Consider the following 16514-nt stretch of genomic DNA (forward strand, 5'->3'; position numbering starts at 1 on the left):
ATGACGTAGCTTTTTAGGGGGAGGGGGGTCTTCACGAATTTGTGACGAGGGGGAGGGAGGGGTCCTAACTAGTGGACGTAGCATTTTGAATCACGTCGATAAAATGAGAGGCGCTGAAAAAATGGCATACAATTATTTTTTATCAAACTTCTTTTTTCTTTGTTTGACTAAAGTTGGGTTCTTAAATGATGATTCAGCTTCAAAACATTCATATGACAAGATTGAAAAAATACTAAGAAATTTTAGATTTTCTGTAGTGCAATCAAACAGATTTGTTTAATGCTTTAAATAATTGTGTGAACCATATATGCCTGTATTAATAAATTAATTTATAAATAAGGTACCGCGGGGTAAATGGGGTAAGTGAAAACAATTGATATATTTTACTGAATATGTGAATTAACGTTTTAAATTCATGCGTAAACCTTTGAGGCCATTCAGAACATTACGATAGGTAAGAGATTTCTGAGATTTTCAGCCATTTTTGCTTAATACAGCGAAAAATTGTTAACCTGTCAACTGTTACTCCATAACAAGTTGGCGGCGTACAATCTTATTTTATTTTTTTCAGTGGAAAAAAGTTGCGGAAAATAATTTCCTGTACCACTTCTTAGTTGTCCTCTGTGACAGTTTCAAACCGCAATAAAAAAAGTTTTAGAATTATTTCGACGTAGACCTAAAAATAACTAAATTTAAACACCGTCAATTTTCTTATCAGGTGGGGCAAGTGAAAAGTTTATCATTAGAGATTGAAATTGAGTTTTCGTACTTAAGTAACCATAAGTAAACATAACGTGCTGATAATTCAAGAAGCACTATACTCAAGCGTTAAAAGCTATTAGAAATCATGGAACTTCTCTAAAAGATGTTGCCAAACATTGCAATATTAATATGTCTACTTCGGGCAGCTAATTAAAAGGAAGACGTTGACTGAAAAGTTGCAATATTAGAGAACACACGGAAATCTCGTGGAATGTCTATGTAAACTAGTTCAAAACATAAAAATGGGGTATAGGTCTATCCACATAAAAAAGATTTTAAATACGTTATTGAAAAATTCCGTTTGATTTCTCCCGAAGAGTTACCCGACGTCATATTCGACTTTCTCAAAAACAAATAACGAGCGGTGGAAATTCTACAGAGCAGAAATGCAATTGCTGTCCTATAATGTAAGAACTAACATTGGAAATGTTGCAGTTATAATGTTGTCAAATCATTTCAACTAACATAACTGAACAGAAGAAAATTCAAGTGAAAAGAATAACATTTTATTTGTTTACATGTTACTTGTGTTATTGTTCATTGGGAAGCCTTAACAAATGTTAAAGCTAATAGAAATCGTGAATATAACTGTTTGTTTTTGAAATTATTGTTCAAAACGGTAAACTTTTCACTTGCCCCACTTTTAGGGCAAATGAAAAGTAAAAAGACATTTTTCAAAAATATTTTTGTAATTTTTTCTTCAATTTTTCATAAAAATTAATTTCAGCATGCTGCTTATATTTGGTGGGAGTCAAGCTAAAAAATATACACGACCTCATTTGTTTCAATTTAAAGTCTCTAGAATTTGAAGAATCTCAACTATGCGAATTCCATTACCCACTTGCCCCACGGTACCTTATATAAATTGAAAACTAAATAAATTAATTGCGAATCAAGGGTTTACCGACTTGAAAATGAAGTTTTAGTTTCATTCATATTTTCTGTTAGAGCTTATTTCCTAAAAAAAACATATGCTCGCTTTGGCAAATGTTACATTAAAACAAGATATTAATTCCGTGAATTATGCATTCTCAGCATGGCTTTGCTTTGTAGCCGCGGACTCTAACCACTCGGCTAAGGAAGGCCCCAAATTTGAATTTGAATAATAATGACGAATATCCATTTCAAATTAAATATATCTTATCTTGATCATTTTCGTTTAAATCTGTTTCCTAACAACGAATAATTAAAAAACAATCCTCTAATATAACTAAATGTCTTTTCAACATATTATAAAACCTATTGTACCCTAACTCGTTACTGTTGGCGTCATCAATCCAATCAAAGATTTTTGATTTTTTCTATATTTTCAGCTGTAAACAATTTTTTCATGGTAACAACAGCAAAACAAATACAACAACTTAAGGTGAAACATCTCGGAATACAAAAATGGCCGTCACAATGGTCGACTTCGGCCCTTACTCACGTTTTCAAATGCACAAAACTGGAGAAATAGTTGGCAAACATTTCTGATCTTCTTATTCTAAGATTTCTAGTAGTGCACAAAGCCAAAATAAAAAGTTCACTGTTGTTGAATGCTTTCTTCGTGAGATTTGTGCCTTTGAAGTTTCAGTGCAATCTTAGAAGTTGATTTCAAACTGTTTCACCTTAAACAGAAAAAAGTTCATTTAAAACTGTATTCCAAATTACTTATGAGCGCTACTGCAAATCAAACATTTAGTCGTTAGATTCCTTACGTTTCAGTCATTAATTAATATCAAAATCTGTATTGAACTTCTGAATTCCAATTTTTTGTTTTAATCCAATTGCTAAGGAAAACAAATAAAAAAATTGTAGGGGGGGGGGGGTTGCTTGATAAGCTACGTATTTTCCAAGGGGGGTATCAGCATTTGTGACGAAATGCTACGAGGGGGGAGGGGGGTGTAAAAATCAGTGAAAAAATGCTACGTCATTTATGGACGGCCCCTTACGGGGGAGGAAGGAGAGGATGAGGAGGAGGAGTATCGAGTATGCATTGGTGGCCGGGGAAGGGTTGGCCGATTTTACCTCGCTGGATCGAAAGAAGCTGATGTGGTCGATCGATGTGGAATGAGAGGGGGTCCGGGTGGGGAAGAGGAGGATACCGCCTAATAAGTATCGTGTGAGAAACAATCAGTATTGTTGACAGTACGTGTGTTATGTTAAGTGGGGGATGATTCTATTTATCTATCTGCGTGCTAGTGTCTGTCCTTTTGAGATTGTGTGTTTGGGAGTTTGAAGTGGGATTTTCAGTTCAATACATGCGCTGGCCACGTGCTTACAGTTATTTGAAAAAGGATGAATATCATTTCCATATAAGAACTATCAAAGAGCCTAATCATCAGCTGATTTGTGATGTCGCCAGCTTAATATCTAACATACGGGCGGAACCCCGAACATCACAAGTCGATAGCTCGGTATATTCTTTTGGTATTCCACAGACAAACTACCGCAATGGAAGCCAAACATGGCAAAAATGACCTCTCTCAGACCCTTCCCAAGTAACCATGGAGCATTATATAATTGCATATATAATGCAGCTGCATTGCCGTAAGCCTACCATTAAAGTAGTTTAAAAGTGGAAAAGGGCACTTTTACAGTTAAATTAATGCAAAAAGGACGATAAAGCAATGAAGCAACTTATAAAGTAATATTAATGCAGCAGTACAATTTATAAAGTGATGTTAGTGCATTGATACATTTGTAATGTAGGGTTAATGCTTTATTGCTTGACAGCTCTTGAAATTTGTTGAATAAAAGCAGTGTTGCATCAATGGTGTTGATATGCAGTAGAATACGTGCAATGTTATAATGCTTGTGGTTACTTGGGTTGCTTCTGGAGGCACTTGTCTTGGTCACGGAGAAAATGCAAAATGCTAATTAGATTGCTATTTATTATTTGTGTTTCATTTTAGGTGTTTATTATTTACAAATTATATTAATTATGCATTTCCAATATATTTTTTATACTAGACGATGCATATTTGGAAATTATTTTTTGTCATGCATATGTGTTGCTTGTTGCTACACTTGGGATTTCGATATTTTTTTGTTTCGGTTTCGGTATGCCAAGATGGCCGGAGGAACAATTTTCCTGTGTGGTTGTGAATATTAAGTTTTTCTCCTTGATCGGGCAGTTGAAAATAAATTAAAATTGCCGTGATTGAAGTAATTCAGTCCTGCGGTAGTGACCAAAACGTATTAGAAACGCCGGAAACATTTTTCGCCGTCCGGAATGGCGATTTATTGACCGACTCAAAAAGTAAGATTCCTCCAGGAGGACGATGAGATTAAAAGCGATGAAAAGGCCGACGTATGGTAAGTTAGATTGTATGTTTACTCATGAATTGTGGTTGAAAGTTTTCAATCGGTTACAGGATAGTTTCCACCCAGCATCCGGCAAAATTCCCATGAGGCAGGGGATCTTAAAATGGACACCAAACAAGATGAACCATACGCTAGAACAAAGGAGCCCGGAAACACGATGGGAAGATGAGGAGTGTCCAAGTATGGAGTGTACATTTCAAATTAGTATTATCCGAAGTGGATAACATGTTATTTTAATGACGAACATGATGATTAAATAAATAAATGGGATATAGTTTGTTTTATTCTATTCGTATTGAATTTTCAGTTCATCTTCACATATATTCGATTCAGATTTTTTTGTAAACAAAAGAATAACGGCGGTATAGAAATAGGAGCGTGATAAGCATTACGATTATTAAACGATTTTTATACTATGAAATCATATTCCAGAAATATGCATTCCAAGGGGTGAATAGACCGAATATGGTTTTAGAATGGTATTTATTCCAACTAGTATTTTATTTTCTTAGCGTGTGGATTTCCCTAATCCACATATGGCCTGCCAAACCAAGAGCTCTTTGGTGAATTTGTTCATTTCTCACCTCCTAAGGAACGGCCGACCCTGATGGGCATCGTAAAACTCCGACAGTTGCTTTGCGACCGCCTTGATGTAAGTCTTGTCGTCCATCACGATGCAACACCGTTAAGGCCCAAACGCAATGATAGCGGAACGGCAACGGAAAGCGGAACCGGTTCGCCAGCATGAACTATAATTTGCTTGTCGATTCAGTATTGGCTCACTTTCATCCATTGACAGCTCAGTCGAGATGGTGTGATTCTTGCTGGCGAACCGGTTCCGCATTCCGTTGCCGTTCCGCTATCATTGCGTTTGGGCCTTTACAGCTTCATGGCGCAGGTTCTGTCTACCGTGAACATATATTTTTTGCGGATCTGCCCATGTTCCGATGTCATCTCCAAAAACCGATCCTGATAACCATTTGTCAAATCGTGATGAAGAGAACTTCTGCCAACGTAAACTTTGCACTCTCATGGTGGTAAGCTCCATCGAAGTTACGACGCCAATCGCGTATCATCCTCGATTTTACTATAGTAAAATCGACGATAATACGCGATTGGCGTATTAACATCGATAGAGCTTACCACTATCAGCTAACTCCAGTCGATTTTTGTATCTACACGATAAAAAAAATACGTGTATCATATTTTTCGAATATTTCTTAGTACGGTACCTATAAAGCAGGAGTTGTATTTATACTACTTTCGAACATGAAGCTGCACGTTAAGAAATTTCCATTCAGAGTGCAGAGTGATTCTGCACGTAAAGAACAATCTATTCAGAGTGACGCTTAAAATTAATACAATCATGCATATGAAGGAAATGCATGGAATCTAATCGATTAGGGTAACCAATATATTTTGGACCCCTATATATTTTGAACCCCCTGGCCCATTTTCCTGCAAATTTCCCAGTTTAAATCGAAAGATCAACTCAATTTTCATGCCATATAGAAGGATAGGACTATTCCGCACTTGCATCAACCGTTTGTGCAAAGAAAATGTGTTTATTTTATCTGAAATTAATTTAATTTAATCGGTTCATCCATGCAACCGTTACAACACGTTACACATAGAAATTGAAGCCGTCAGACATTTTTCAAATGTAAACAAAAACTTTTTTCAAATTTCTGCACTAAAAGCGTAGAATTTATTCGGTTTTCTATTGCCAGTCGATTGATTAGACTATGGGCAAGCATATTATACAACCAGTGTCGTGGACTTTGTCGCCAAACGATAAAAAATGCTGGGGGTCCAAAATATATACTTTGAGGGTCCAAAATGCATTGGTGTGTCCAAAATAATGAAAAACAGTACTTCACAATTCAATTATTTTCAACGTTTTTTGGACCCTACATGACCGTATGGGCATTTTTATCTCGTAGAGAAAGTTTTCCTCTACATTTTGGCAAATTCTTTGGCTTGGTTACGCTGTGCAATCAATTAATCGGGACAAAAAACTAAAATCACTTCCTTAGGGGGTCCAAAATACGACCGTTACCCTACGCGACAATTTGCACAAAATCAAGAAGGAGCTGTAATTTGAAAAGATTTGTATACACTATAGTGTAATTTTGCGATTAGTCTGGTATTCACTTTATGTTGATGAAAGAATTTTCTGAGTGGTTTTCCGTCTTCACCAATGCCAATGATTGATGATTTTTTTTTAATATTAGCTTAAAATCCATGAAGAGATTTTGAGACTACAAGTATCAAATTAGGAATCACATATTTTCTAGCACCAGTACTGAGATTCTGGTGAAATTGCGGTAGAATTTTGATGCTCCCCGTGTGTTTTCTTAGCAGCATGTTGAATTCCGGAAGTTCTAAGTGTTTCTGTGATATTCTCGTTATTTTGGTAGGGTTTCTGATAGTATCCTTGGAATTTCTAGAACTTAGAATGTAGAGATTTTCATGAGAATTGTAGTGATTCAATGAGGATCTCCCCTAAAACATCAGGGTTCCCTTTGAAATTATTAAAATTCTTATCGATTTCAAAAAAAAATCCTATTGAAATCTAAAAAATATTTAGCGACATTGAAAAAGTTTATATTAAAGCTTTGCTTTGAAATTCTAACGGAACTGGAGATCAACGGAATCTTAAAGGTTTTTACAATAATTACAAAGATTGATTTTCAGAATTACAAATATTCACACAATAATTCGCAGGAATCTCACCGCAATCTCATCGATTCTTACAGAAATACCGTCTCAAAGATACCCACAGAATTCTAAGAGATTAATATCCGGAATTCCATTCCCTCCCCAATTCTAGAGTTTTTACCAGATTTATAATATTTCCGCAATATTCCTAGAATGGTATTAAAACTTCCAGAATTATCATTAAAAAAATCCGACATCCCTATCGGAATCCCAAAGTTCCTACAGGAATTCCGGAATTCTAAAGGAAATCTGAGAATCTGAGATGTCAGAATTTACACGTAAAATTCGGAATTACATTATTAATATCTGAATTCCTACAGACATCCTAAAATTCCTAGAAAATAATATAATTATCGTAATGCCAGAATTCACACGGATATTACAAATTGCTACTGCCGGTAATCTTACCGGAATCTCAGACTTGGCGGGGCGAATGTTTTCGTAACCTCAGAATTCCTAAGCAAAACTCAAAATACCTTCCGAAATATCAAAACTCATATCGTTTTCCCATGATTTTTACTCAAAAGTAAATTATTCCATGCAATTCCGCAATCTCAAAGCATGTGTAGCAACCTCTGAAGCTAACTACCAGTAGCTTTGTAGTAAATGCTACCTTTATTCATAGCAATGCGTTGTTTTTAGTATGTTCGAAAGGTGTAGGGGATTGTTCAAATATTACGTAACGCAACAGGGGGAGGGAGGGGGTCTAGCATATTGTTACGGTCCATACAAAAAATTTAAATTTTCCATACAAAAGCTGTTGTTCCGTCCCGACGTCACAAGGAGCAATTCGAGAAACGCTGACAGCAGGCAGCAGCGGAATATTCCATGATCAACATCCTCCATTTCGCTACCCGGTTTGCAGCATCAAAATAGGGAGCGGAAAATACCCCAAAGGACAATTTGCGTCCCTTTTCTGTTCATTTAATCGCCATCCATCTAGCCAGCCATGTATAGGCCTATTCAAATGACGTCTCAAATCAGCTGATCGGGAAGCACTTTGACATTTCTTCTATGAAAATGACAGGCCCGTGTTAGCACCCGGTCCTCCACCGATGTAAACAAATGCATAGACGGATCTGTCACATGAAAAGGCCTATAGAGTGATCGCACAACCAAACAGATTGCACCACCACCAGCACAACCATCATCATCATCATCATCATCGAACCCACTGCAGCATCGTCCAGGCAGTGGAAGTTTCCATCATTCCCACACCGTTGCGTATGCAAGACTTCGTTTACCTGCAGCCTATAAAAGCAGCTTGCATGCGCGAAAACATCATCAGTTTCGTTTTAACCTTTGTAATATCAAGTCGAGAATACAGTAGATTTCAAGTGAATCAAATCGCCTTTTCCTCCTCTACCAGTGGAAGCCAAACAGCCGTCGTGAAGGCTTGAGTCAGCAGAAGTCCACTTCCAGTTGAGCTATCGGTCCTGTGCCCTGTTGCACCAAGCAACAGGTTAGCGGACGATCAACAGATCGTCCGTTCAAGCTCAACAGAGCAAACCCCGTTGCACGCCGCAACATATGGTCCTTCGAGCCGGATAAGGAAATTCATCATATGGTCCAATCGAGCCGGATCAAGGAGCCAGTTCCTTGAAGGCTGCAACAGCAGCATAGTGTGTCGCCAATCAACAGATTGGGACAATTCCATTCCAATTGCTATCGCCGATAGCAATCAGCTTTCCTACCAAGAGGATTGCTGTTGTTCTTGCCCGGTAGCTCGACACAAGAGCATAGAGAACATATTCTAGGTTTCCATTGGCGGAGAGGAAACGAAATTGCCAAGCAAGCAAAGTGATAGTGAAGTAGTGAAAGAGTCCAAATCAAGACAAGAAGCGTGCGTGTGAAGTGTGTCCCGAAATGGCCAACGTGAAAAGGCTGTTCGCCGAACGTAGCCTCGTCGAGGCCAAAGTGAAGAAGATTCAGCAGCAGTTAGTGAGAGACAGTAACGATCAACCCAGTTTGGCACATGTGAAGATGTATCAAAGAGAACTCCAGTTCCTCTACAAGCAATACCAACGAGTGAACGGTGAGATCTTGTCCGCAGTCCCAGTCGACAGGTACTCGGATGTGGACAAGGATTATGAGCGCTTCGATGACCTCCACGATGATGCCTGCTTACTGGTGGAAACCTTGTTGCATTCATTCCCGAGCACCAGTGACAGGTATCAGATGTATCATTCACCATCATCCAACTACTTCGCTGCGACCACTGCGCCACGTTGGCGCACCCCACTGATTCGAAGCCGATCACCGAGTCCACCGCCGGAACAGTCCGTTCCGATTCCAGACGTGATGGAGAAGCCAAACACGTCGCCACCGAGAGAACTGTCCCCAGAGCAGCTGTTTCCAGATCAAGCCAACGAGTTGAAGGTGAGCCATTTTGCCATCAACCCAATCCATTCCGTGCAGCCACCAAGCGCTGAAACTTCAGCCATGAAGTTGAATCCTGTGTGTGGAGCAGCCCTGGTGCATTCCGAGGGTGATCTCGCCGAGGTCATCAAGAGCAAGTCGGCACCAACGCCGAGTGTCCCGCCTTCTGTTGCTCCAATAGTTCAGAAGTGCCACCGAGAAGAAGAAGCAACACAACGAGAGAAAGTATCAACCCAACGAGCAGGTGTGCCAATCCAACAAGGAGAGGTGCTAACCCAATGTGAGCTACCAAAGCTACCAACCCATGAAGATTCCACCCACCGTGGAAAAGTGCCAAGGAGATGTGTAGAGGTGACAACAGTTGCCTACCAACACAAATCCAACCCTCCAAGCAAGCAGAGTGAGCATCAAGCCAATCCAGCAAATCCGACACTAGCAGCGGATTTCAACGTCGGCAATGAGACAACCAAGTTTGTCGACAGCGAGCGCAACATCCCATCATGTGAAAGCAATCAATCATACGATGATGATCCTGCAGCAATTCATCAAGCGACGAACAGGTTTCCAATTCCAATCAACCAGGTTGGAATCCATCCGAGGCCGACAACATTCGAGAGAGCTCCCGGATTTGGTGCGTTGCCGAAGACATTCAGCGTGCCACCCGGTTTCCATCCAACGCCCAGGTTGGCACCGATGCCAACAGAAGTACTTCCAGTGCCCAAGCTAATCCAGTATCCAGCAGTAAGTTCGTTCCATTGCGCAACCGGTTCCTGTCCGGTGCTCCAGCGGATCCCTTGTGTGACTGGATTCCGCTCAATCAACAAAGAGTTCCCAAGTGCGATCGGATTGTGTCTGGTCGCGAAGCGATTCCCATGCAGAACCAGATTCCGTCTAGCGTCGAAGCAATCATCCCGTTTGATCGGATCTCGTGGAACGCCGCAGCGATTCCCATGTGTGGCCGGATCCATTCCGGCACTGAAGTTTTCCTCCAGCCTGACCGAATCCAATTCGGTAGTGCAGCCTTTTCAGCGTGTAGCAAGATTCCAACCAGTGTCGAAGCATCCCAGCTTTGTAACCGAGTTACGTCCGGTACTGAAGCAACCATCCAGTGTGACCAGATACCAGCCGATGTCCCAGCGATTTCCAGCTGCAAGCGAGTTCCATCTGGTGTCCAAGCAGTTCATGTGTGTACCCAGCATCCATCCGATCCATAAGCAGCCAGCTTGTGCGACCGGGCCTCAACCGGTTCTGAAAGAGTTCCTGTATATTGTCGGAACCCATCCGATTCCAGAGAAGCCTCCAGATTTGACCGGTATCCATCCTCCGGTTCTCAATCAGTTTCGAACCGAACTATTTCCAGAGCTCAAGACGTTCCTGTTGCAGACCGGTATTCGTCCGGTACCCAAGGAAGCTCCTGCGAGTCTAAAGCCGAATCCGATGTCATCCGGCATTCTTCCGATGATCAAGTCAATCCCGAAGATGAACGAGATGTGTCCAGCAAAGAAGTCGTGTCCAGAGTCAACCGGAAGTCATCCGGTATCCAAGTGGTTCCAGCGTTCAACCACAATTCCACCGATCTCGATGTCAATCCCGACGACAGCCGGAATCCATCCAGTGAGGGAGACAATCCTGATGCCCACCAGATTACGTCCGGTATTGAGAGAAGCTCCGTACCAGAGATCGATCGAGATGATGCCACCGGTCAAACCGACAAGTGGTTCAAGCACCCCCATATCAACTCAAGGCAGGAGAAACCACCAGATGAATCCACCATGCAATGTCGAGTCAGCGAAGCCATCCCGGAGTGCGTATTCCGTATGCATCCACCCAAGCAACCGAGAGATCATCCAGAGCATACCAACCGAGGATCGTGAGCAGCAAGTACCAATCAACGAGTACAGTCCTAACAAAGTCAGCAAGCAACACCAACCATCAGAGGCGAGTCATTCCAGTTCGTCAATCACTTCAATTCAACATAGCCGCGAACCACGATCAACCGATTGTGGGCGTGAAACCAATACCACCCACAAGCTACATCAATCTACAGAGATAGCCATCAAGTCATCAACAGAAATTCATCCAGAAGAGTCGGGCCAGCGAAGTTTATGCCAACAGTTCAACATTTCATCGAGCAATCAACAAAGTTCCTTCCCATCGAGGACAACATCAACCTTCGCTGCAAGAAATTGTTGATACGAGGTCTCAACCGGGGGGAGAATGTTCCGTCCCGACGTCACAAGGAGCAATTCGAGAAACGCTGACAGCAGGCAGCAGCGGAATATTCCATGATCAACATCCTCCATTTCGCTACCCGGTTTGCAGCATCAAAATAGGGAGCGGAAAATACCCCAAAGGACAATTTGCGTCCCTTTTCTGTTCATTTAATCGCCATCCATCTAGCCAGCCATGTATAGAGTGATCGCACAACCAAACAGATTGCACCACCACCAGCACAACCATCATCATCATCATCATCATCGAACCCACTGCAGCATCGTCCAGGCAGTGGAAGTTTCCATCATTCCCACACCGTTGCGTATGCAAGACTTCGTTTACCTGCAGCCTATAAAAGCAGCTTGCATGCGCGAAAACATCATCAGTTTCGTTTTAACCTTTGTAATATCAAGTCGAGAATACAGTAGATTTCAAGTGAATCAAATCGCCTTTTCCTCCTCTACCAGTGGAAGCCAAACAGCCGTCGTGAAGGCTTGAGTCAGCAGAAGTCCACTTCCAGTTGAGCTATCGGTCCTGTGCCCTGTTGCACCAAGCAACAGGTTAGCGGACGATCAACAGATCGTCCGTTCAAGCTCAACAGAGCAAACCCCGTTGCACGCCGCAACAGCTGTTACGTGGGGGAGGGAGGGCGTCTAAAATTGGAAAATTTTGCGTTACGTAATATTTGAATGAGCCCTAGAAAAGAAAATGACACATTCATGTTCCACTCGTGTTCCACATATAGCGTTTACTACCGAGAATGTAGTAAACTCAACTTTACTACATTTGAAACATACGACCCACTGTATTATCCGTCTTTCAATGAGCTAAATTTTATTCTCCGATTTATAGATTTTTCACGATTTAGAGGTGCAAAAACTCTGAAAACTATACTGTTGTGCTCAGAAAACGTTGATCTACCATGTGCAAACGAAATTTGTCAGATTTAAAAAAAAATAATGTAAATATTGCGCATTTCTTTCACCACTATCGCAGAAGTTTTTACAAATGCGGAAATGCTAATAAAACTGCGCGATTTCTTCGAATCGAGTCGGTGTCTTCAGCGGGGCTATTCCTCGAAGTCCAAACAACAACCCCGCTGAAGACACCGAAATGATTCGATGCAATCCCGCACTTTCATTCGCATTTTCGCACTTATGAATAGGGTTACCATATTTGCTCTCACTGAAAAGAGTACATTTTTCCAACTCTGTTAAAGAGTACTTAAGAGTACACTTAGCCTACTTTGAAAAAATTTAAATGCACTACTAATTAATAGTTTCGACATTTTCTTACAAAAATATGTCTGATTCTTAAGGTGAAGATGAATCGAAGACAAACTTCAAATTTTCAAGAGAACAAATCTGGAGAACCGAACACCCGTTTGAGCCAAAAACTTTATTGATCAAGTTTTCAGCTTAAACGGATGTTTGGTTCTCCAGATTTCTACGTTTCTAGAAAAAGCGCTTGAGAAAAAGTTGCTGTAGTAAGGTTGAATTGTTCAAAACAAAGTGATTTTGAATTTTAACTGACTTTTTTAAATTGAAAATTAATAGTACGAATTACTGTTAAGAACATAGAAATCCTTAGGAAATTGCCTACCTTTAGGCGTATTCCGTGGTTTGAGGTGTTTTTAATTTTAAAATAACTCAAAAAGTAAATGATTTGTAAGCGTTTGGCCTTCATGTTCGGATCCAGGGGCTATGATTTAAGTAAGTAACGATATTTTCAATATTACCGAACGTTGATCAATGTTACCCCATATCAGCTAAATCAAAAATATCGCTTGAAACATTTTTTTAAACATCCTTGATTTTTTCATAAAACAAAATACAATATATATTCACGAGCTATGGGTGGCAGTACTTGGTTTAAAAATATAAAATTTGCAACATTTGCATTTGCAAACGGAATATTCATGAAATATTTAAAAAAAAATGGTCAATGTTACCCTGGATTACGGTAAGTTGATTGTATATAAGTAGTTTTATCATTTACTGTGTTGAGTGAGGTTACGAGCGTAGTTTTTTTTTCTAACTTTTTTTAGCTGATTGTGCCAATTCGATTCAGCCAGTTTTGTCGAAAATCGGTAAATTATTTGTGTTTTCTTGGGAAAAAGGTTGATCTGGTTCCTTCAACAGGTTTCTTGATTTGTCGATTATTGTCAGTAATAACTGAAAAAGAGTACACTTGAGCCCGTTTAGAAAAAAAGAATAGTACACAATTTTTTAAGGCAAAAAAGAGTACATGTACTCTAAACAGAGTACGTCTGGTAACCCTACTTATGAAGCCGCACTTCGCAGTCCAGTAGTGAAAGAAATACACAATATTGATAGAAACTTTCCTAAGGTTTCCTAGAAGAATGGGTTCGAAAAGATTCACTGAAGGAATCCCAGATCAAACTCATTGTAGAATTGCTGAAAAAATTTATGAAGGACTCAATATAGGAAAACAGCGATTTTTCAACGTATTTTTAACCAAATGTAAATCAATTATTCACGTTAACCCTCTGATACCCAACGCGGTAACCCCCCTTGTAACGCCTTTTGTATGAATATTATTCAATTTTTGTATGGGCCGTAACATGAAAATCAAAATGATTTTATTGTTCACTTAAACCTCGTATTATAACACGCATATCAGAAATGTTTTTTGTTACATATGAAATATTTTTATAATTTAGAAGGATGTTTGAAAAATTTATTTTTTATTGTGCTTTGCTTTGATAAATGGATTATTGGGAAAGTTGTGTATCGCACTTCGAAGGTCACCAAGCAGTGGTTCCAAATATGTTTCTAAGCCAATGGATCCATACCCAAAGTTCTTCAAATGTACATTAATGCGACAAATTACACTGTTTTTTTCTATCCAAATGCAGATTTGCACTTGATTGCATCATTACCACAATTAATTATAATCGAACAAGCCTATTTCAAATGGCTGACATACTTTTACAAATGTTTTACAAGCAAGTTTTTGTGAAACTAATAAAGCAAACAAATTAGCAACCCTGCTGAGAGCACATGCTTTTGATAAAACGTAAACAATTTTCGTTGGCGCGATACCGATTCAATGCCTTTTCTTGCTAGCCAACGGCGAAAACAAAGGGTTAGACGTTTCCGCACTTATGAACCCGCCCGCACTTCTGAAGTGCGGGGTCCAATAAGGTGGAAACTGCGCAATAGACCAATCCAGTTCCCTGCGTAGTAGTTCAATGTTGACAAAATATTCTTGTTTGCTGTGAGAACTGTCACAGCATTGCTTTTGTTTGCTGTGAGAATACAAATATAAACAGAATTCCTGCAAAACAACCAATTCCTGATTGGACTGACGTTGACCGAAAGCTCAATGACGTCAAACATACACTGAAATAAATTTTATTGTAGATACTACTGAATCCATGGTAAAATTAAGAACTGCACCAACGATTTTCAACCGACTACATTAATCTGTTAACTCTACCAAAACATAGTCAACATCACTACACAAGAGAATTTCTTCTGTTGATTTTACCAGAGATGTAGTATTTTTGACTAGAAACTTTCTTGATTTGAGAAGTTTAGCATCATACTTTCGACCACACTGTGTTGTACGGTGGGTGTCACGGATTGAAATACAATGCTTTGTAGTGGATGCTACTATGGACATAGTCAAATTTACTGCACTGCTCAGTGATTTTCACCAGATTATAGTAAACTTAACAGATTTTTGTAGTCGGTTGAAAATCGTTGGTGCAGTTCTTAATTCTACCATTGATTTGGTAGATTATACAACAAAATTTGTTTGCGTGTACTTCGATACGTTTTCATTCCGAGGAAATCGACTTGTGTAAGATTGATTGTGCGTTGGTATTCGTGGCAGTTTGCTTAGAGACCTCTATATTTGAAACACCCTATTGATACGGGTTAATTTTGTTGCGTTCGATTGTGTATCTGGCCCACAGTGCAAGGGTGGGCAACGCATTTGTGCATTCTAAACTATTACCGCTCAGGACCTGAGTTTGGGTTCTCCAAAGACCGCGGAATCCTTCATGTCTTGGCTAATTTTTCATTAGGAATGGAAAAAAACTCAATGCCATAAGTTGTTATAATATTGAAGAAAACTTAAAAAATCAAGGAATTTTCAATCTCTTAATGGAAACCCAACGTGAAATCGCCCGGATCTGAGTAGAAATTTGTCATAGTGTTTATTTTCAACGAATTACGCCTACCTATGCAATGTTCCCAGAATATTTTTTCTAAACATAATGTATTCAGATTGACTTATTGAGCATAATACTTCTTTTTAAAATGATTTTCATATTGTTTTCAATGTGTGCTATGCTTTGTTTTAATTTTTTTTTTGTCAAGAATTCGTATCTTACAGAATGGATTTAAATAGTGGTTTTCACGCCCGATGGTATGGGTGACCTAGTGTAGATGTAGTTGTGAACCTTAGAGGAAAACAATATGCACTCAGTCTCGAAAAACACCCAGAATCCGTTTATAAATTTTTCAAATTGGGTAATATTTCCATATGCATTTTGATGAGTCTGGAAAGCGTGTGCAAGTTTCTTTGAGGAAAACAAAAACAAACTGTGTATGACGAGCGTATGCTAGTCTACGTGTGTTCAAATGTCACTAAGCTCTATAAGAGCGGCGTCAATGTCAAAATTGGAACAGCGGCGAACTGTCATTCCCATACAAATCCGCGTTCCAATCGAGTAGGAGGCCTGTCAAAGCTGGAACAAGACGTCACTCTTGTTTACAGGCACTCAAGTATCTTAGTTTAAAAAGATGAAAAAATGCAGATAATCTTTTATTTTTATTGGATTGAAGTTTATTCTATTTGGCAACCCTGTGTGTTTTGACAGTTCTCTCTCTCGCGCTCTTATATATTGTTGTTTTCGCGACTGTCTCTCTCTCTCTCTCTCCCAAGCCGTCAGTCAAACGGTATTTACAACAGACAACAAAAAACTTCCCCGTAAAAAAGTACCCGCAGGCGTCTTTCGGTGCATTATTTTTGCTATGTGAAAAAATGTGCTGAAATTTGGTTGTTAAAGTGTTAAAAAGTGATTCATCGTGCAGAAAAGTTTACAAATTCCAATTATTAACAGTGCGATTCGGCTGTTTGCAACGGATTATTGAACACGC

The sequence above is a fragment of the Aedes aegypti genome, chromosome 1 (assembly GCF_002204515.2).
Source record: "Aedes aegypti strain LVP_AGWG chromosome 1, AaegL5.0 Primary Assembly, whole genome shotgun sequence".
In the NCBI taxonomy this organism is placed as follows: Eukaryota; Metazoa; Arthropoda; class Insecta; order Diptera; family Culicidae; genus Aedes; species Aedes aegypti.